Source organism: Opisthocomus hoazin, chromosome 5 (assembly GCF_030867145.1).
Source record: "Opisthocomus hoazin isolate bOpiHoa1 chromosome 5, bOpiHoa1.hap1, whole genome shotgun sequence".
In the NCBI taxonomy this organism is placed as follows: domain Eukaryota; kingdom Metazoa; phylum Chordata; class Aves; order Opisthocomiformes; family Opisthocomidae; genus Opisthocomus; species Opisthocomus hoazin.
The window spans coordinates 35,772,329-35,795,566 of NC_134418.1; the positions used below are offsets into that span (position 1 = coordinate 35,772,329).

General features: G+C 41.4%; 1 long non-coding RNA gene across 1 annotated transcript in view; it reads left to right on the forward strand.

Moving 5' to 3' along the window:
* LOC142361548 (uncharacterized) overlaps positions 1 to 19,717 on the forward strand; it is a 90,113-nt gene extending 70,396 nt beyond the window's left edge. The window contains exon 3 of the long non-coding RNA XR_012764163.1: positions 19,663 to 19,717. This is a non-coding gene — a long non-coding RNA (uncharacterized LOC142361548). The remainder of the gene's footprint in view (positions 1 to 19,662) is intronic.
* The last annotated feature ends 3,521 nt before the right edge of the window (positions 19,718 to 23,238 follow it).

The following is a 23,238-nucleotide window of genomic DNA, read 5'->3' on the forward strand; positions in this document are numbered from 1 at the left end:
AAGAACTTCACCTCAAGAGCTGCAGTTTTACTCTACATTAAAATGTTATGCAAATTCACCATCTCAGGGAATTGGAGTGAAACACAGATGCTGTTTTATTATTCTCAACTCACTTTTGACTTGTTTTACTAGGCTTTGGGCTCAACAGGCCCAAATGTAATTAAATGCTTCCTTTGTGCTATTTGGAAAATCCTTCATTAGCAGTGTTAGCCTCCTTCAAAATTAATGCTGTGCATGACAAATTGACCTGCACAGAAGAAAAATATATAAATAGCTCTTTAAAGCTGTAAGGGAGTGAGAATTCTTCTTTTTCATAGTGCTGTTTTAAGCTTCATGTAGATTGTACTTATATATATCTCCTCTATTAGAGAGGGGGCTATTAGAAACCCATTGTTCGAGGTTAGTCTGGGGTCTTCACTAGTTTTGTTAGGAGGGGCAATGCTCTAAGTAGTCAGCAGGCTAGGTAAGGATTTAGAAAAGGGGAAGAAGATGTATGTGTGAATATTCTTATAATGATAGCTTAAAACAAGACAATAATGGTGACTTCAGCTGGCTTGCTCTTAGGTTTGAGGCTATCTTGACCCCTAGACTGAAAGTATGGCTCACAAACACGTCGAACAGGCTGGCTAGCATCCAGCCTCTAAAAGACCTTCTGACCAATGCCACGCAGTAAACAGGAAGCCTTTATAAAATCAAAGCATTCTTTAACACTTGATATTTGGTCCTAGACAGTCTGTATACGTTTAGTTGACCAAAAATTTTACCATCTCTATAGGTTAGGCAAAGCAGACAAGCTTCTTCAGACAATGCACAACACGTTTCAGTGCACTTGCATCCCGTTAAGAAACAATCCCATTGATGTGAAGGACAGTATTTAAAAATACTAGAAGGTCTTTTAGAGATTGGTAGTTATCCAACCTTCTCGATGTGTTTGGTAAGACGCCTTGATAGACCTAAATATGTAGGCTATTTTGTATGAGACTGGGAGAAATGCATAGTCCTATCTGAATCAGCGTGCTGATAAACCCAGAGGAGGATGAGGACAACCAGCAATGCAAGTGTAATGTTGCATTGCTGAAAGTTACGAATGTCTTCAAGAATCTTTGTAACAGTCGCGTTTGATAGTGAGAGTTTTGCAAAGTTTTAAAGCACCAGGGTGACTTTGCTCCTTTTGTTTCCAGGCAAACCATTTCCAAATCCAGTGCAGTGACTTGGTATTATTTTCCTGCATTTTTCTCATATGTAAATGTGAAGAACTGATTGTGTCAGCACAGAAGGTGTTTTACCACTGCCTGATGTAGTCTGCAGGATTTCTGAAATCTTTCTGGAGACTTTTGCTGTGGGCTTGAGTTGAAACATTCCACAAACTAGTGTAGAAATTAAGATGTTGACCAGTGATTCTGTGAGTGGCTTGGCTTATAGGACATAAATATGTTGACATTATGCAGGAAAAAATAGCAAGAATATTTCAGTTTACATCAGCAACTTTAAAACTAGATTTAAACTATTTGGATACATTTAGCTGAAGTATGGTGAACTTTACTTGGTATGTTGCCTTTCATGTGCCAGAGAAAACGTGACAATATTATCTTCCAGTGCAGTTCAACCTGCTTTATGGCCATTATAGGCTCTGGTAGCGGAACAGAGTATGAGCACTTCAGAAAAATCAGATGAGCGGTTGTGTTCAACCTACTTAAACAGGAACACATGAAATGATTTGCAGTGACCGTGAAATGGTGGAGTTCAGGATCCTGCGTGGAGGAAGCAGGGCGATAAGCAGGATCGAAACCTTGCACCTCAGGAGGGCTAACTTTGGCCTCTTCAGGGAGCTACTGGGAGGAATCCCGTGGGCTAGGGCTCTCGAAGGCCAGGGGGGTCCAAGAGTGCTGGTCGCAGTTTAAACGTCACTTCCTCCACGCTCTTGAGCAGTGCATCCCCCTGAAAAAGAAATCTAGCAAAGGAGGCAGGAGACCTGCATGGTTGAACAAGGAGCTTCTAGTGGAGATCAGGTGGAAGAGAAAGGTCCATGGAATGTGGAAAGAGGGACAGGCCACTTGGGAAGAGTACAGGAATGTGGTCACAGCATGCAGGGATGCAACGAGGAAGGCCAAGGGCCACCTGGAATTGAAGCTGGCAAGGGATGTCAAAAACAACAAGAAGGGCTTCTTCAACTACATCAGCAGCAAAAGGAAGGCTAGGGACAATGTGGAGCTGCTGCTCAATGAGGCGGGTGTCCTGATAACGGAGGATGCAGAGAAGGCAGAGCTACTGAATGCCTTCTTTGCTTCAGTCTTCAGTGCCAAGGCAGGCCCTCAGGAATCCCAGGCCCCAGAGGTAAGAGAAGAAGCCCACAGAGAGGATGACTTTCCCTTGGTCAAGGAGGACTGCGTGAGGGATTGCTTAAGCGATCTGAACACCCACAAATCCATGGGCCCCAATGGAATGCACTCACGAGTGCTGAGGGAGCTGGCGGATGTCATTGCTGAGCCACTCTCCATCATCTTTGAGAGGTCCTGGAGGACAGGAGAGGTGCCCGAGGACTGCAGAAAGGCCAGTGTCACTCCAATCTTCAAAAAGGGCAAGAAGGAGGGGCAAGAAGGAGGACCCAGGGAACTACAGGCCCGTCAGCCTCACCTCCATCCCGAGAAAGGTGGTGGAGCAGCTTATCTTGGAGGTCATCATCAAGCAAGTGGAGGAAAAGAAGGTTATCAGGAGTAGTCAGCATAGATTCACTAAGGGGAAATCATGCCTGACCAATCTGATAGCTTTCTACAATGGCATGACTGGCTGGGTAGATGAGGGGAGAGCCGTAGATGTTGTCTACCTCGACTTCAGCAAGACTTTCGACACGGTCTCCCATAACATCCTCCTAGGGAAGCTCAGGAAGTGTGGACTGGATGAGTAGTCAGTGAGGTGGATGGAGAACTGGCTGAATGGCAGAACTCAGAGTGTTGTCATCAGTGGCGCTGAGTCTAGTTGGAGGCCAGTAACTAGTGGTGTCCCCCAGGGGTCAGCACTCGACCCAGTCTTGTTCAACTTCATCAACGACCTGGATGAAGAGTTAGAATGTACCCTCAGCAAGTTTGATGATGACACAAAACTGGGAGGTGTGGTAGATACACCAGAAGGCTGTGCTGCCATTCAGCATGACCTGGATAGGCTGGAAAGCTGGGCAGAGAGGAACCTGATGAGGTTCCACAAGGGCAAGTGCAGAGTCCTGCACCCGGGGAGAAACAACCCCATGCAGCAGTACAGGCTTGGGGCGGACCTGCTGGAGAACAGCTCTGTGGAGAGGGACCTGGGTGTCCTGGTGGACGACAAGTTGACCATGAGCCAGTAGTGTGCCCTGGCTGCCAAGAAAGCCAATGGGATCCTGGGATGCATTAGGAGGAGTGTGGCCAGTAGGTCAAGGGATGTTCTCCTTCCCCTCTACACTGCCCTAGTGAGGCCCCATCTGGAATACTCTGTCCAGTTCTGGGCTCCCCACTTCAAGAAAGATGAGGAGCTACTGGAGAGAATCCAGTGGAGGGCTGTGAGGATGGTGAGGGGACTGGAGCATCTCTCCTATGAGGAGAGGCTGAGGGAGCTGGGCTTGTTCAGTCTGAAGAAGAGAAGGCTACGAGGGGACCTAATAAATGCTTATAAATACCTGAAGGGTGGGTGTCAGGAGGATGGGGCCAAACTCTTTTCAGTGGTGCCCAGCGACAGGACAAGGGGCAACGGGCACAAACTGAAGCAGAGGAAGTTCCACCTGAACATGAGGAAGAACTTCTTCCCTCTGAGGGTGAAGGAGCACTGGAACATGTTGCCCAGGGAGGTTGTGGAGTCTTCTTCTCTGGAGATATTCAAGACCCACCTGGACAAGGTCCTGTGCAGCCTGCTGTAGGTGACCCTGCTTCGGCAGGAGGGTTGGACTAGATGACCTACAGAGGTCCCTTCCAACCCCTACCATTCTGTGATTCTGCGAAAGTAAAAGTTAGAGTGGAGAAGGTGGGAAAAACCCCTAAAAAATAAGCCTCTAATGCAAAGCCTTCCTATGAGCTTTAGTCTGTAATTATATTTGCATCTGCTTATGAAGATACATTCTTCAAGACAATGGGAAGATATTTTGCCAAAAAATTTCCAAATCTTTTGGAAGCTATAAAATAAAACAACCTATCAAACCCCATAAAGTTTTTGTTAGGTACCCTTCATCTTTAGGTTAATAAATCATAAGATTTGAATCTACAAATGAAAACTAATAAGCCTTGGTAAGATCAGCATGACTTTTCCTTTTGAATGAATTTATCGTCAAATAACAGGCATTGTATTATTGTTATGAAAATGTAGCACATTGAAATAATGCTTGAAAAAGTCCATTAAATGAAAAGTTATTTGGATCCTTGACTATTTGATCTGTGGAACAAACATTTCATCACTGTTTATTGAGGATTATTTCTTAGGGAATTCAGAAATTTCTAATAAAACTAGTGACAGAACAATGCTATGAGAAATTAAATTATCTGTTAGAAGCATAAGACAGCTGTTATTGGAAAATAGTGATCTTTTTAAAATTACTTATTATTGAGTTTTAGATTAACTAAAGTAACCTAAGCCTCAGGTATCAGAACTCAGTGCCAATATCTCTCTGATGTGTAGTGGACTGGCTAAAAGAAAAGAATAAAGGATATATGTGGAGCGGGTCCAGAGGAGGGCCACAGAAATGATCCGAGGGCTGCAGCACCTCTCCTGTGAGGACAGGCTGAGAGAGTTGGCAGTGTTCAGCCTGGAGAAGAGAAGGCTGTCGGGAGACTTTGTAGCAGCCTTCCAGTACTCAAAGGGAGCCTATAGGAAAGATGGGGAAAATGTTTTTAGCAAGGCCTGTTGTGACAGGACGAGGAGTAATGGCTTTAAATTAAGGGAGGGTAGATTTAGACTGGACATAGGAAGAAATTTTTTACCATGAGGGTGGTGAAACACTGAACAGGTTGCCCGGAGAGGTAATGGAGGCCCCATCCCTAGAAACTTTCAAGGCCAGGTTGGATGGGGCTCTGAGCAATCTGGTCTAGTTGAAGATGTCCCTGCTTACTGCAGGGGGGTTGGGCTAGATGACCTCTAACGGTCCCTTCCAACCTGAAGCATTCTATGTTTCTATATTATTACACTATTGAATTCTCCAGCAGTTGCCCCAGCACCTCACATAAAGCTGCCATGGAGATGTTTCAAGCAACTGCGTCTGCATCTTTGGAGTCCAGTCTGTTGGGGGTGCATAGATATTAGTAGACTGGAATTTTACTGGTTTTGGAAACTTTAGGATGCAAACTCTAATAGTATGTGTTTTTAAAATATTGCCAGCTAATGGCTATGAATCATACTTCCTTTGAGGCAGAAATCGTTATTTGACTTCATTGCATCAAACAAAGCAAGCTGTGTTTTAATCCTTTTGAACTGTCCTTGGTTTGATCCTTGATTGGGTTAAAATGCCATATGAGAAAACAGGCAGGATAATCATGTTCTCATCCATCTAAGTAATAATGATGCAGTTTAATGTATTGACATCTGAACTCAAAGGCTTGTGAATATCTGAAGAGAAATAAATAACTAAAATCAAATTTATGACGGAAACAAAAAGCATATTGATGTATTGTATCAGTCTGTGAATTAAATAAGAGTAGACAAAACCCTATTTTTTGTTTCTGGCAGGAGATTGAGGGAAATGATATTTTATTATTATTTAGAGTCTCAAACAGATAGTGTAAGTAGAAAATTGATGAATATTTACCTGTATTTCTTCTTCAGTGACCACTGGCATCCTAGTGAAATCTTTTGTCTCTGACTTTAGCAGAGAAGTTCTTCAGTTTGTTGTATTTTGTTTTGAGAATGCTTGTAGATAATCCCAGAAATGTGGTATTGCCACCAGAGGCTGTGCAACCTGCCACCATTGTACCAAACCTACTAGGTAGTTTGCCTTTCTTGGCTTTGTAACTTGGAAGCAGAGGAATGTGGTATTTCAAGAGTTCATAAAACTGTAAGAAACTCCAGGCTTGGAAAAACAATCATTTTTGCAGTGCAGTGGAAGACTGTTAACCTTTCTCAGCCTGCAAGCTGGGTGTGGAGACTATGCTTCCTCCATGTTGTATTCAGAGGGCTCAAGGAGTATGACATAGGCAGGGGAAGGCACTGTTTTGCTGAGCTCACTCAGCTCTGTTTCAGGCCAGGGTAAGGTTGAGCATGTAGTTAGGAACTAAGGCAACTTGCTGGTATTTGTGGCAGCATCACTGCTGTCTCTTTTCCTGTGGAATCATAGAATGGTTTGGTTTGGAAGGGACCTTCAGAGGTCATCTAGTGCAACACCTCTGCAACAAGCAGGGACACCTTCCACTAGAACAGGTTGCTCAGAGCCCTGTCCAACCTGACCTTGAAGCTGATGCTCTGAGTTATCCAGCAGGCCCCACTGAAGCGCAGCTCCTGAATAGCTCAAGAGATGTTGGCCAGTTGCAAGAACAGCTGCCGGTCTCGTTATGAAATAGCATCTCTCTTGGCTTCTGCTGCGGTTTGGGTTCCGCAAATGGAGTGTAGAGGGGAGAGGTGCACAGACAAAAGACTGTGGAGACCAAAGGAAACTGGCTGTCAGAGAGCAAGGTAGTACCAAAGAGTTTATAAGAATTAACTATCAAATAAATGTTTTGCTAACAGTTTGTTTGGTTGTCACTGGATGCTTCAGTCCAGTAAACGCCTGTTTGCAAGACATAAAATTTTTTGGAAAAAAATTGCAAAGTTTCATAGTGAGATTTGATGGTTTTGCTGAGCTCTGCTGGAATATTTTTACGTTGATTTGGCAAATAAAATCTCCTACAACTTAACACAGGGTTTAAAGGAATTTCTTTACTTGCAAAATATACTACAAAAAGTACCTACCCCCTCCTATTTACTATGAACCCTCTATGAACTAATGCAATTTCTATGGTTCCTCTGCAGTTTGGTGTTTTTATTTTTTTAGTTTGTTTTTAGTGTTTGTGCTACTCCAGAGTAGGCTTTCTGCACCATCTGAGTTGAAGCTTCTGAAAATGTGAAGGGCTGGCACTGTGCTGCTCTTCAACATTAGCTAGGGTTTTTTTTTTCCCCACTCTAAGTACAATTTTCTATGGGATTTTTGTTTTTATTCATTGTCAAATCCTAAAAGTGTTAGTGTATGGTGTCCACACCTTTAAATAATAAAACTCCTGTATTTGTTTGCAGATACTCTAATCTGTTATTAATAAACTTGAAAGAATAGAGTCTTGTCTAATAAACACATCAAACTAATGGGTACGAAATCAGTTCAGAGAGAGTTTGTTGTTTGGTGTTTAGATTTCCGTCAAAATTAATCAACAATGGATGGGGCCTTCTGTCTTTATTAGCAACACAGATCCCTGTGATTCAGTGCCAGGTCTCTTTGACTTGTTCCAGTGTATGCTGGCAGGGGTACAGGACTGATAAATACTTACATCGTTGTGACTGTGAAAGAAAGAGGGCGAGGGAAATACAGCCGAGAAAACAGACCTCACAGTTGGCATGAATTCCTTGAGAGCCGTTTTGAATCTCTTTCTATACAGCTAGCTTGTAAATGGGAAGTCATTGATTCAGGAACAGTAGAGGCCTTTTTTTCTTTGTGAAACCTTCAGCTTTGCAGATGGCTGGCTGCACAAGCTTGCATGTTTTTGTTCTCGTTTCCCCTCCAGGATACTCTCTTTACCCAGCTTTAATTTTCTTTCTCCTTTGCTTTTTATTGAATTTCTTAAAGAGCTTCAGTTGTTGAGAGGAGATTTGCTGTTGCAGACATGCTCCTTCTTGGGAGCATCTGTAATGGTCTAAAACATCCCTTATCAGTGAAATTAAAGTGAAGATGTTTGAATTCTCAATGTTTGATATTTAAGTTCCAGTTGTGAATTAAAGATAAATTATGGCTCATTTTGTGGAGAGTAGAATTGAATTTCTAGCATCAGAAATGTTTTTGTCAAATTAAATGAAAATCTTTACTGATTTTCTTTGCACCAGCCACTTGTGAAACTGGAGGTTCCACTCCTGATGATTTTAAGTCATGCAAACATGGGAAAGGCTGTTTTCTCTGCAGATACCCAAACACTCTCATGCTGCTTCTGGAACCCTAAATTCTGAGTCTAGGAAGTAAAAATGCTCCAATTCTGGACAGAAATATATTGAATTTCTTGTAAGACTTACTTGGTGATAAACTGTGCTAGGAAACAAGTTGCAGCACGTTGTTTGTGGAGTGCTGGAATTTCAATAATGTTACCTCTGAGACTAGCAGTTCTTGCTCTTGACATGACACTTGCTATTTTACAGCTTTGAACCTAATTTTCTTTTTCTAATGGGCAAATGACTCGAAGTTCAGGCCACTTTCTGAAGAACAGGGGCTTGCATCAGAAGGGATTTTGGAGAAAACTATTTGAACACAGAGAATTTGGTTATTAACTAAGGGAGAAACGATGATGCGGGAAAAAAAAAAATCATTGTGTCAGTATTGCTGTATGTCAGCCACATCACACTGACTTTGCTGCTATCCGCTGTCCACAACTTCAGAGTTTGCAGCCATTTTAGGATGTGGCCAAACTGCAATCAAAATTAAATAAAATGTCCCTGTGCAAGTAACTTGTATGAAGACAATTTCGCAGTCACGATACAAGTGTAGGAGACCTGCTTGTATAAGGACAGCCAGATGAGGAGGCATGGCAGCACACAGCTTGCAAACAGAGAAGGCTACGAGGGGAATCAGTGTGAAGTTTGTTTCTATTACTACTGCAGCTTTAGCTTTTTATGGCTTTAATTTTTCACCTAAAAGGGTCATGTTTTCTTTTAAAATTCAAGAACATATTTATTTTCTAAAGCCAATCCAAATGCTGGTGTCCTTGCAACAAATGTTTGGAGGTTTCTGGGTGGGGAGGTGGGAGTCACAAGTGAAGTGTCCTATGCACTTATGAGTGGGAAACAAACACTTTGATTTAGGGAAGAACAAAACTCACCTGTGGAGGTAAAAAGCCCTGTTTTTCTGAAAAGGTGTTCTTGGAGAGGAGGAAGAACCAGTTTCTGTTTCACAAGTTATTCTGTCATTTGTCACTCTTAGACTGGGTATGAAAAACGTACAAATTGTGTTTTCACAGAAAAGATAGTGCTAACTCTTTTGGGGTGTAGCTCCTAATGTCATCATTACAATTTGTCATATGAAAGAAAGGCAGCGATAGTTCTTGCCTGTGGACAGTGTTTGCAGAAATATCAGCCAGCTTCTCCATGGGTCTGTGTGTATGACTATCTCTCAGGCTAGTTCTCTGCCAGTAACTGCTCTACGTTGGAGGCTGCCCTTTTCTTGTGGGCTTTTTTTCTGGAGAGAAAGCCTATACAGATAAGGGGAGAAATGAGTTCTTGTCACCAGAGACCTTCATCTAACAATGATAGTGTTTATATTTTCTGTCTTACTGAGTATGATATGAAAATTGTGCAGTTTCTGTTTAAGTCACTGAGACTAACTCAAGTCTCAAGATCAGCAGTTTAATGTCACTTAATAGTAATAATCTCTATTCCTTACGGCCATTGGGGGGAAAAGTAGTAAAAATATAGAAGTGCAGGGAAAGTGAGTTAGCATCTCCTCATGGAAATCATCAGGGAAAGAGAATGACAGGCCTCACAGAGCGTGGTCTCCAGGAGGAGGTGGCAGCCTGGCTCATGCTGACACCACAGCAAGCACGAATCTATGGCCACCAAGGTAGATGTAGACCAACTTTCCTAATGACTTGCAAAAACTGCAGTAACAGGCCCCTTGCTGGATTAAGTGCTTGACTTTTCCCAAGTTTTGTGATTAACATTAAGCACAGGACTGTGCTCTTCTCTCTGGTCAAATAGAAGTCATCAGTGTATAGGAACTAAGCCCTAATGTACGGAAGTATAACCTACAAAACGAGCTGGCGGGATGGGTGTGAAACAGTTACACAGATGTGAATATGACTGAGTTTCCTGGAAAAAAATGGTTTTCAATATTAGTATGAGCATAAACCATTTAAAGACTGGCTCTATTATGTAGCGATGAATGCCCTAGCTGAAACACCATGCTAACTTGAGTTTATGATAAATTGATTAGTGTAAGAAAATCTGAAATTTCCACTCTATATTTTGGGTGGTCTTGCTATTTTTCCATCTAGGATCCCTCCCAGATCTGTTGATGAACAGTTTTATCTATATAGTACCATCTTTTCTTGGGTTCAGGAAATCCATTCTGCCTGGCTGAGCCCCGTAAGAGCTGTATCTTCAGTGTAAGAGGCTTTGTAGGAAGCATGGTCTATAGAGACCCTCTTCCTGGAAAGCTTTAGGTCATTAACTCCAGGACTAGATTGCAAAGGGTGCTAAGCCTTATCCAAACCGTTGACCTGTTACATACATGAACAGAGATGAGATGCTTGGGTCGAACACAAACTTGATATAAATGGTACATGTCTTACCACAGTAGCATATTCTTGAATATATCTTGCTTTGGTACTCCTATTTCCTATACTCATAAAGTGGCTTATCTCAATTCTTACCCGACACCACTGTGAATAAAACAAGTCCCATTTTTTTATATATTATTTTTAGGAAAATACAGAAAATACAAACTTTCTTCAGAAATAGTGAGGCTGCCGGTGAAAGAGTTCAGTGGGTGGAATTACTCACAAAGATAGTTCAGTACCTTGCAGAGTTGCCTTGGATATAATTTGGCATTTTCTAGTTTGAGAATATTTGTTTTACTTTTCCTCTCCCTCTTTTGTTGTCGTTCCAACTGGTGTTCTCTTAGGTATGGAGTTAAAGTAATTTTTGGTGAACAAATAGTTCAGGAGAGGAAGATTATGATTCAGAATATGAGCTATGTATGAGTTACAGTTCTCACATATTTATTTTTCAAAACTCTTCAGCAAGTGATCTAGGAGAATCATCTTTGTGATGCATGTTGTTCAAGAAATCTTCAGTGTCTTCTCAGGCTGAAATATTTGTGGGTTCCAAGCTTTTGAGGGTATGAAATTCATGGCTCTGTGTCCTGTGGTACAATATCCATGTCCTGATTATCGGAGTGTAACTCAGTGATCAAAGTCCTGACTTTGAGGTGAATGTTTTAATTCAACTTTGGCTAATATATAGAAATATTTGTATAAAAGGTTTCTTTCCTTCCACCATGTCTGCCTTTGAGTAAACTCCTCTGCTAAAACAATTGTGGAAAGTGATTGTGTAGAGGTAATTTTGGCTTTGCTCCAAGCATTTTCTGTCTTTTTGCTTCTCGACTGGTGCTTCTGTTCAGCTAAGGTCTGTGGAATAACCATGTAGTTTCATTAAATACACAGCAGCTATAAAGGACTATGTTCCCAGACTGCGTAGTAGCAAGGTTGTCAGAATATTCAGCAAACAACTTTCCTCAGTAGATCCTGCTGTTACTGACAGATGGCTTTGCTTACATGCTCTTTTTCACTTGTTTTCCCTTTTAGGATCATTTGGGTTCTCACAGAAAATTCAGTTTCAGTGAAATGGAGGGAGGTTGTGAAACTTTTTCCATTGCAGCGTTCTGAAGAAAAGGAGGAAGGCTGAAGTACCTTTTTATTATTAGAATGCAAAGTTTTGATATAGTCATTTCAGAATACATTTGAAATGTGGAATCTGTACTTTGTGGTGTTTAGGCAGTAGGGCAAAAACCCCATAATGCCTTTTGAGTTAAACTTTTTTGTCCCAAGAGTTTCTTTTTAAGGATTTTTTTCATTCCTAATCAGAATGAAACTACATTTCAAGATCTTCAAGAACATGGAAATTTTTTACCTGGCAACTGACGTTCTGAGCACTTACTGTACTTTTCTGATGAGTAGATGTAGTTTAAAATTTGTCAGGTATTTTGAGGAGATGCAGCTCACCCCTGTACAAGGATTCAGTACGTGGGAATGTAGTATTTTTAGCTGTCACATTGACGAAGTTCTGTGTGGAGCAAGCAGCTGAATACTCTTCTCTCCCTCTTTTATCTGAAATGTGCATGCAGGTCAGTCTTCCCCTTCTCCTTCCCACCTCCCACAAGTGCTTTGGGCACTTGAAAGTGATATGAAGGACTGGATTCGTAAGAGTTGTTGTGACTGTGGAGGGATTTGAATAATTCGCCTGAACTGTGGAAGGTCCAGGCGTGACTCCTCATCTGCCAGACTGATGCAGGTTGTCACCCCCATTTCTCCAAGAGCGAATGTGCTCACTACCAGGCTTCTCAAGCTCTGCTGTGCTTTGATGCTACTTCAGTGGGAGACCATCTGCTGAAACAAAGCCTGTGACAGTGATACGTCATCCCTGGGTGATTTCCCAAAGCAAGAGTTAGAAAGACTTCTGACTCATTTTACTGTGTTTTGGCTTTAGAAATAGTATCAGCTTCATCAAGATGGACTGAAAATTTTCATAGCCATAAATTTATTCACCACAAGGTGAGTGCCCTAATTTGTGTTCCCTTGGGCAGAGGAAGGAAAGTAAATTGTAGGAAACCCAAGTTTAAGTGAACAAAAGGAAAAGAGAGAGCAACAACTGTTGTTTTAATCTAGCCTTTCATTCTCCCAAACAGCTGAAAATATTTGACTTCAGAAACAAGTTGGTCATATATTTTTTTGATAGCTTGAGTTGTTTTTTGCCTTTCTGGGGAAAATAAATACTCTCTGGAAAAATTACTGAATAATTATCCAACTATATTCATTATTACCAAGTGAGTTGGCTGCCTTCCCTATTGCTCTGCCCCTTCAGTCTTTTCCTTATCTGACTTCTTTACCTAATTCCAATGAAGAACTTACCTATCCTGGAAGGAACCATAGAAAGGGAGGAAAAATCCTTATTGGAGTCAGAACCTTCAAAGACTTTGCATTAGTAGAACCATACTTACTCTTGTCAGTAGCAACCTCCACCTACTCCTCCTACCTTTAGAAACCACAATCAGCCTTCCATGTATCGCTGCCCTAATTCCATATACCACGTACTAAAGAAACTTGCCAAGGTTACAGCCAACATTAGCTGTATCTGCACAGGTCTTTCACAGTGGAGAACTTGACGTGTTGCTAAGACAAGATGTTGAATTGTCTTTTCTAAATTGTTTTTTGACGTGAACTATTTGTAGGGTATATGTTAGCTGCAGCCTTAGGAACACCTTTTGACAGCACCTCTGCAAGATGCTGAGAAGCCTCTTCTCCAAATAAAAATTAAGGCCATACAATGATACAGTGCTTTTAAGGACTACGTTTTATGCAAGTGTCGTGTCTGCACATTAAAAAAAGTGGACACATAGTGAAATAACATAATAGTTATGAGTGACAGAGTTCCTTTTAATAGCATTGATCTATAAAATATTTAAGATAATTAAAAAAAACCCCAAAACTACACAGCACAGACCTCTATTTCATCTATATTTGGTCACAAACATCTAACACAAGGTCAAATAGCAACGTTCTACACATTCCTGATGCCCTTCTGGGCATTGCAGTGGCAGGAAAGCAGAAAATAGGATCCAGAGTATATGCTTGGACAGGAAGATCAGACAGAGTGATTTAAAACCCATGCTGAAAATCTGTTTGCTTAAATATACAAGCATTAATACTGTTTTATAGGATCTGGGCACCCATAACTTGCCTGTGGGAGTCAAAATTAAAAATGATCCCAAAGTCATTAAGCTAAGAAAACACAACGTACTTAGCCAACCACTAGAAAAAATCAGGCAATTTATAGGCCCAATAACTATCTTATGTTAATAACATGAGGCCTAAGGTGTGGAAATGTTATTTGGTGATTAGATGAACAGAGAAGAAGTGTATCACCCTGAACACAGAACACCTTTCTACATGCTTCCTTTTGTTGGTTACTAACTGCAAATGAATGAACAATACCTAATTTTACTGTCTAATTTTTTCTTTTTGGGGACAAAGTAAAATATTCCAAGGTAAGGAAAGACAGTGTGACTGCAAGTCAGGACTCATGGAATTATTTCTAATTTTTGCTAATGGCAATATATGACCTTTTGCAATATCAATTCAAAAAGACACACCAACTGAACAAATTAATGGGAGACAAAAAACGTTTAATATTTTGTTTCTGGCCTGGAAACCCTGACGTGTAGCTCATTTAGGGCTGGGAGAGGATACCAGGAAAGTATCATTACTTTTCCAGTTGTCACATTTTTCTATTAATGTGTATTGCTGATTACTGTTATAGATGTGACATCACACATGATGGACTTTCGATCAGAGCTTATATAGCAGTCTTTGATTGTTATTCTCTTTGTTCCATATTTGCATACTTAAGGAGTTGCCGTTTAGGTGTGCAAAATCCCTGTTCACTGGCCACCTGATAGCATAACTACTTGAGAACTTCTGGTAAGTTCATTTTTGCCAGTTTGTACTTGCACAGCCACCCAGATCTTGAGAGCACTGGGCTATTAGGCCGCAACTAGTATGATTCTCAGAGTAGGTGTTTTCCCTTCCTACTCATCTCACCTGACCTGCAGTGTGTGCCAGCTAGGCAAAAAGTGTTCCCCATAACTTAAAGGGGAGGTAGACTGAAATATAATGACACAGGGAAAAACAGGGACTTTAAGAGGTTGTCAGAGCCTGCATCAATGTATGATGAGATGGGTATGTAATGTTCTGGCTCTTACTTGTGATATATGCCTCTTCAGTGTTGCCAAGGGGAGCTAAGCCTGTGTTCAGCTTTAGCCCTGCTCATTTCTTTGGCTAGTAATTGAGCATCGTAAAATGACAATTGTAAAATCAGGCCAGAATGTCTAGCTGGTTAGAGATGGAAGTGGAGAGGAGTCACTTTCAAGTAAAGTGTTACGACTTCTCACCTCATGGATTTTCTAAAGCGGGGCTGAAGAGACTGGATACCAACCAGTGCCCTTTGCCACGGATCCTGACTGTGTTACGTGTCCTGGTAGGAGCATGTGTAAACTGAAATGGTGCTTGAGATGCAGACATATACACAATCTATGCATTGTGGGAGGACTCCTCTTGGACTAGTTCTAGTCTGGAGTGAGTGCCCATTATTTGTGGGTTGTGTTAGGTGCATTTCTGCAGTTCATGTCCCAGTTTGGATTCATCTTCCTTGAATCAGTCATGCACTGTAGACTAGTTCTAGTCAGGTCTTATGAAATGAATGTTTGTTAGCAACTGAAGCACATTAGGGGTATACTTGGAGCATATCTCTCTTTACTTTCCACCAAAAGGAGACAGGTTGCATGCCCTGAGACAGCCTTGCAATATAAAACAAAGTGCAGTTGAGTAGGGAAGATGGGGAGAGTCACCTCAAAAGCCCGCTCCTTGTCCTGAAACACTGTAAAATACTCTCTTTCTTGGGTTAGCTGAAAACGACGGAATATATTCAACTTCTCCTTCCAGTACTGTAGCAGGGAAATAGTAGCTTGTGGACTCCTTCTTTGCAAAGGGAAAAACTTATGGCAGCTGTCACACTAGTGCCACTCTGGAAACATGGATGGTAATAAGAACGTGAAAGACATGGACTGATGAGTACGAGAAAGCAAGAGAGAAATCATATCAGAAGGTACTGTAGACACAATGTCTGCACTTCTGTCCAGTGTCTAAAATTTTGCCGTGGGACAGCACAGGCACTGGGAAAGCAAATGCTTCATGCTGCCCCATCAGAGTTCTGAGGACTGCAGCTAACAGCAGCCCAGTGCTGAAGACTGGCCTGTCCTTAATTCTTCTAGTAAAAATGCTGATGGGGTTGCTATTTCTACCAATTAAAGTGGTGACTTTTAGTTATGCAGAAGTACCCAAGGGTGACTATAGTCAATCGCTTAGCTTAATTTCGTACCATTTATCAAAGAGCCAACAGATGACTATAACTTTTGATCTCCATTAAATTAGCTTTTATCACATGCAAGAAGAAGGTGTGAAAAAAAGTAGAAGCATCATATCCTCATATCACTTCCCTTTTTCTATCCCTCACACTCTGTCATTTTTCTTCAGTTTTTATTTGGTTAACTGAACACCACTCTTCCTTACTTACCTTCTCCCAAGTACTTCCTTTGGAAAAAATGCAACAAAGAAGACCCAGCATGGAAGTTCCCAATGGCACCTATTTGCAAACACGTCTTGGCCAAAAGCCCGACTTTACCAGTTTAAGTGCAGATCTCCCCACCCCCTTGATTTTGTACTGGAAATGATCATGAAGAGGAAAAATGTAATTTGGCTGGTAAGATCTTCTGGAAGGGTAAACCCTGTGATGCAATGGGGTAGAGTGGGAGGAGTCTCTGATGTTAGTTTAGTGATTAACTTACAGGAAGGAAGATCACAGAGCAGCTACGTGAATAGAGAAGGAAAATATCTTCAGGGAGGCCACCCACACCCCACCCAGGTCTTAGCTACATTTTTTCTAAATGCCATTCAGAGAAGCCCCCTTCACTAAACATTGTCAGTACAAAACATCTCATTAAACAATGTCAGAAGACGTGGTAAGGCATTCTTTTTTTATTTCATTTTTATAATGTTGTTTTGATTTTCTTTTCAGCAAGCATAAAAGCTGCTTTTATGTTTTGTTTGGTATTTGTGAAAGGAAGTCTTGGGTTCCAGCTATATACCAGTTGCTGAAATAGCCCTTTTGCATTTATGCGACTGTAGTTAACAAAAACGCCAGTTGCAACCATTAATTTCACCTATTTTCTTCCTGGAGGTATATTAGAGGTCATATCTTCTGCTAGGAAGGGGTGTGTGTGTGTGTGTGTGTGTGTGTGTGTGTGTGTGTGGTGGAGTGAGCAGGGCAGGGAGGAAACTAAGCTACAGCACAGCCAGACACAGTTGAGCAGCCCAGGTTTTGGGTGTCCTGCTATCCCATGGAATCTGCAGCTCCAGGTCAGGTATTCAGGCTTTTCATCAACTTGAGGCTGGGATTTGGGTGAATCCAGCCGCAAGTGAAATAACTTGCTGAGAAAAACGGCAATAAGAGATGCCCAGGAGAAAGATGCAGGATTAGGCTGACTAATATCACCATTAAGGTTTTCATTGAGGCATATGGTTAACCATTGAATATTGGCATATTTGTACAAAGCAGAATGATAATAGGAGAAGAAAAATTTTAGAATCAGGCACCTTCTAGAGATGTAAGTTCAAGTCCTGGCTCAGAACTGAGCAGAAGATGTAGAATCAAGCCTTTTTGATGCTAAAGGGGAGCCAGACCACTTGCTGGTATTTAACTCACAGTTTGGGGAATGTGATTTTTCTAAGCTGTATGACATGCTAGCTGGGCAGAAGCATGTGTGCATTTAGCCCTGAAACTGCTAGAGTTTGCATGAAACCATGTCGACTGGGAAAAAGGAGTGCTCAGAAGGCTATTGGTGAAAGAAACAAGCCTCTGGTTGTGCCAGAACCATCTAGCAGTATGTGAAACGAGAGTTCTTCATGCTGCATCAGATCTTCCAGTGAAGCAGGTAACACAGCTACAAAAACAAAGCTTGATGGGGGAACATTATTGTGTAGGAGGGAAGAGCGGTATCTATAGTAAGGGAATGGTGCAAAGTATGTTGGGTAAGTGTTGGACTGAGCTAATCTGGCAAAGTGAATCTTTGCAATTAGTCAGCCTTTGTTGTGTGCACCTTCAGACTGTTCAGCTGGAAGGAGTCATGAAAGTGAGGTATGAGTCAAGGAAGGAACTAATGCCTATTTCCATACACAAGTGGAGAAGATATTATTTTCTTACCAGTGGGAGGAATGGAATACAAGCATGAAGGTGAAAAAGTATCTGACTCATGGCAAAGAAGTCATACATCAGTTTGATAGATTCTGTCACGTTTCCTTTGTGAGTATTCAGTACAAATAGTGTACGACCTGCCCACAGTCTTTTCCATGTCCAATAAGTGCTCCTACATGACACATACCGGAACAGTACATGGACTTTAAAATTCAAGTAAGACTGTGATAATACCTTTTGGTAATAAAGGTGTATCTGTTTCCAGAATAATTGTCTTGCAAAATGAAAGTCAAGGCTTTGCTACTGCTGTAAAGGCTCTAATACTGAAGTATGTATTTTTCTCTCTTTTAAACCATGCACGTTCCTAAACACTCATGCATCTAAACCACTTTAGTGAGGTCACATAAATCATGATTTTCAGTTACAGTAACTATTGTTTTCAGAGGGCAATGACTTCAAAATAAACCCTTATTTTTCCAAACATCAGAACTTAAAATGTGTGCACCTTTCCATGCCAACAACAATATTAGCTTATAGCAATAATAGTATATTAGCACCCTGATTCATTTTCCCCCATACAGTCTTTGTCTTTTTGTGTTTCACATGTAAAGAGTCAGTGGAAATACGTAAGTCAGAATTTTCCACTTGCCATGTGTTACTAGAATTTGTGTCTGAAATTCTAATAAAGCAGAAATATGTATCTATATATTAACAGATCCTAGCTGCATTGTTCATTTCAGGTACGATTCTTCCCATTGGTGTTGTTCTGGGTCATTCCTTTCTATAAATTCTTACCTCTGCTTCAGACAAAAGAAAATGAATGCCCCCCCTCCACCCCCCTCATTAAAATGAAAGATAGAATGTCATTAGGGTTTACTGTTCTTGTATTTTGAACTCAGAGATGTATTGCAACTTAGAGGCCTTAACAGCACCTGTACACACTACTGGTCGGTTACCGTCGGCTACTTCTCCTGCAGCAAAAGTGTTATTCCTCATTACTTTTGTGTAGGTCCATTTACCAGCTGAGACCTCCTGGCTTCATTTAAACGTGTTGTCTCCTATTGAAGTTTTTAAGTTACTTGTGTCAGGGTTGCAGTAGCTGGAGATTATAGTGTCTTTTGGGAGGTGGGGGTGGTTTTTTTCCATGTGGGTGGTAAGTGGTATGGGAATCATGGGCTCAGGCAACAGCTGGAACATGCGATGTGGCAGTCAACTGGATGAGGTCTGCTGAGGAGGGAATGTAACTAAACAAAACTAATAGATTTAACTGAGTAAGGAAATGTTTAACTTCCAGATATTTAAACTCTAATCCCTCTGACGAAAAGTCTTATCCTTCCATGTTTGGACCTGATGAGTGAGCAAAATGCTGCACCTGCATGGCTGCTCCTGTGCTGATGCAACACGCCTAAGGTGCAGCCTCCACTACCACACGTGGTGCAGGAGAAGCAGTGGTTATGCTATTTTTCCTTTCTGAAGGGGTACTAAGCCTTTTTTCTTATGAATGAGTGGGTGCCCAGTCGGTGCCAGAGCTATATCTTTTGTGTTTTAAATTAAAAAGTGTCAATACTAGGTATCACTGAGGTAAAACTGAAAATACCTGTAATGAATCCACAAATCCTTGGGCCCGGTTCATCGTTAAAATGTGTCTCTGCGAGCTTGGTAAGGCCTCTGTAGTAGCAAACAGCCAGGCAGAAATCTCTCCTCTGTCCAGGGAGGAATTGTCCCAGCACAGAAAATCCCTACACGTGGTAAAAGGCTACTTCTGCCAAGTTCTAAGAGATCTGTGCCAAGAGTGTTGGCATGGGAAACATCCCAGGGGTGGTAAGAGTAGGCAATGTTCTCTTGTATAGTGTGAGCTGGGTAGTGGCATAGCAGGACTTTGTTCCTGCCATAGCACTAAACCAAAATGGTAGGCAGACCTGGTTATAGGTGCTTCTAACACACCTGGTGTTCTTGCTGTAGGCATGAGCTGTCTTCTGGATGCCTCCCGTGAGGACCTCTCCTTCTACCAGCGTCCGCCTCTCCGTGGTCCTGGCCATGGGCTCCTGTCTCAGAGGAAAGGAGTTTGCCTGTTGGTCTGGTGCTACATGCTAGTTCTTTTTACTGGTTTCTTGGGTCTCCAGCTAACTCCTGTAACCTTTCCAACTGCAGCTTGTCTTCTGCTTATCTGGTGACAGGTAAGTGTTGTCATTGCTTCTTTGCATGATGGTCCAAGGATCTCACCCAGGTCTATTCTTTAGAATGGCCTGAAGTGCTTTGCTGCTTTGTAGCAGAGCCATTCCCTTTACTGCTTGTGCAGCTGTTGTTCCTTTGCCAGGTAGAGCATGTTACCCTCTGGGGGAACGGTAGTGGTTTCCAACCTGCAATTCTTCTGGATTTTGTCTGGCTTTTCAGAGGATGTAATGGAATGGCCAAAAAAATCCAAGTGGGGATTTCCTCCTGTTCTCTCTTAGTGGCCTCACCAGCAGCAAGATCACAGGGACTTTAGGTAAGCTCGGAGGCTACAGAGGGTTCAGGTCTAATTTCAGCCTGTGTTTTCTGACTGCGTAAGGCCTATGGTTACTGTTGGTTTTCTTGCTTATTTTGAGGGGATTCTGGGAACATATCGCTGTACTCATAATAAACATATGTAATATCTGTATTTGATTTGCACTATTTCTTTGCCAATAATGGGCAGTACTGCCACGTATATTTTTTCTGCTCTTTGGGATTTTGAAAGTTCTGAGTGCAAAATACGTCATGCGAATCAGCAAATGTAGTGCAGAGACTTACCGTGGGACTTGAGTTCATGTTAGCTGTGAGGAAAACAGTGAAGGTCTTCTAGGCTCTGTACTTTCACTTCCACAGTATTTAAAGGCTCCTACTTCATCGCACCTTGAAACTCTTTCTTTCCATTGTCCAAGAAAAATAAGTACTGAAGGAAGATTACATATAGGCTGTTGTCTTAGCCAGTAAATTTAACTACCTGCAATCTGAGTGAATACGTAAATTGCATTATTTCTTATTAAAATCCCAGTAATTGACAGGGAAATTACTGAAAAGGAACAAGGTTCTAGTTGTATCTTGACTGCATGCATAGAAAATTAGGTATTAAAACTGAAAATACTGAAAAGGTCGCAATGAGATAGAAATCGTCATCTTTCATAAAAGAATTAGCAGCAGTAAATGATGAGATTTAATGGACCCAAGATTTTTTGGACCCCAAACAAAACCCCAAAGCCACCTGTGCTCCAAAACATATTTTCTTGCTATAGAACTTGTGCTTCAGATAATCTTGGAAATTTCCTCCACATTATCATTTCATAAATTATGTAGAATTTCCTTATACTAAAAGCATATCAGATCTTGGGAGAGTAACTTGTCAGTGTGTACACACAGTTACTTCCTACTACTGCAGCTTCACTTTTTGTTTTGGTATGAATGCAGTAGGGCAGAACTGCACAAAGCTGACAGTACTAGCTACCCTAATTCTACGACAATAAAAGGTATTATACTGAGACAATGCGGTTTGAAGGCTTAAGGACTTGCTCTTCAACAGGAATTGTCAGTGCCTAAAGACAGACAGCATGATTTGAGGAAAAGGTTGACAACTCAAAGTTATCTTGAGTGATTTTATAATGCACCTTTGTGAACAAAGCAGTGATGTTGCACATGTTGTATTAGCAGGACATTGTCCCCAAAACTGTGCAGCCTTCCACATCAAGTAATTTCTTCATTTTACTTAACAAATATAAAGCTGCAGCAATGCTCACCTGTCATGAATTAACCTTCTTGATTAGCATGGGAGAGAGGCATGTAAACTGGAGCCCAGCTTTTTGTCAGGTTGAGGAATTCAGCGTGCCATAAACCCCCAGGATTGTGATCCTTGTGGGACTGGGCTCCAACCAGTTAAACATCCTATCAAACAGGAGGACCCCTGCGTGGTATGGCATTAACTTCTACAATTCAGACTGCTGTGGGACTCTGCTATACTTAATCCATCAGTCAAGTCTGTCTGCACAGTTCCTCCACAGGGGATACATCAGGGAATACATCAACCTTTATAGTGCTGATCATTGACAAGCTGAGTTGTGGTCAATCAGTCAGTCTCCTATCATGCTGCACAACAGCTGTGGGATAACATAAATTAGACTACCCTATCCAGAAAAAAAAAAAAATCCACCTATTCTTTACATATCGCCCCCAATGACATCCTCACCCATCTTTTCTGTCAATTATTTTGCTTTCTTTGTTTTTTCCTTTCTCAAACTTAATTCTGATGAATGTTTTTAATCACGATTTTTTATTAAGTTTTGTGTGTGTGTGATTACCTAATCTTTTGGCACAAAGAACTGTCTCTGATCAGGCGCAGACCTAGACTAACAGAGGTATGGCAGGTCAGGATGGAAGAAGGTGGATTGGCAGAGCAAGTGTGTTTACATCATCTCTGGCTCTAGCTCAGTTTATCAGTAAATTTGGCCCTATTTACTGTTTCTTTATAGCTAATGGTGAATCAGATCATATAAAACAAGAATGATTTACAGGATAATAATTGTTTGGAAAAGCTAGTAGTGAATGAAACTTGATTAGAGAGAGAGCAAGAGAGCAATAATATGCATGGTGTGCCCCATGTGTGGGCAAAGGATGTAGTAGTACTTGGGCATTCATATAGCTACTAATCTCTGCACAGCCGTACTGCTGAGTTTTGGTAGAATGAGTAGATTTAAATTTTTTATATATATAAAAATTGTGTATGTGTGTGTGTATATATATATATAAAACACACTTTTTTGCTGTGGTGTCTTGCTTGTCATTTGTATCAACAACTTTCAGAGGGTTCTTTTTGGCAAGACTGTTGTATCTCGGAAAATACTGTAATTAGACTGTGAAGCAATCTCAGTTTTTAACAATTCTTAAGTATTTTCTAAAACCCTAGGAAAAAAAAGTCTCCTGACTCCCCCAGGCCTTGGTAACGATGTAGTAGTCTGATAGTATAGACAGTTGTAACTTCTCTTTTCTATTGATGGGGCCACCAGTCTGCCAGTATTCTGGGCAGGTATACATTTTGAATTAGCTTTGTAAAAATTAATAGCATAAAATTAAATGTAATTGAACCTGTTCCTGTGTGGTTCAACAAGTGTTAGGACTGGGAGGTGGCAGGAGGGACAGGCTCAGTTGTGCAATGGCAACATTCAAGTTGTGGGATTTGCACTGAGGAGAGCAGTTGGAATAGCATAGCTTCTTGGTTCAAATGTGCTGCTTTCTAGGGCACAGGCCAGAATACTGTTAGCATTTGTGTGTTTAATATAATTTTTAGGAGCAGTGCTTCTTTAGCAATATGCAGTAGAGCCAAGGCACTGTTAGCTGACTGCAGCTAGCAAAACTAAGTGCCTGCAAATACGGTGAAGAGCTTAAAAGGATTCAGAAAGACCAAACCTTGCTGCTTGCCACTCATCCCATACTAATGTGAGCTAGGCAGCTATTTGGAAGAGGAGATGCTCTGGGGTGCTGGTCCCTTATTGTCCAGATCAAGTCTAGAGCAAGCCGGGACACATTCCT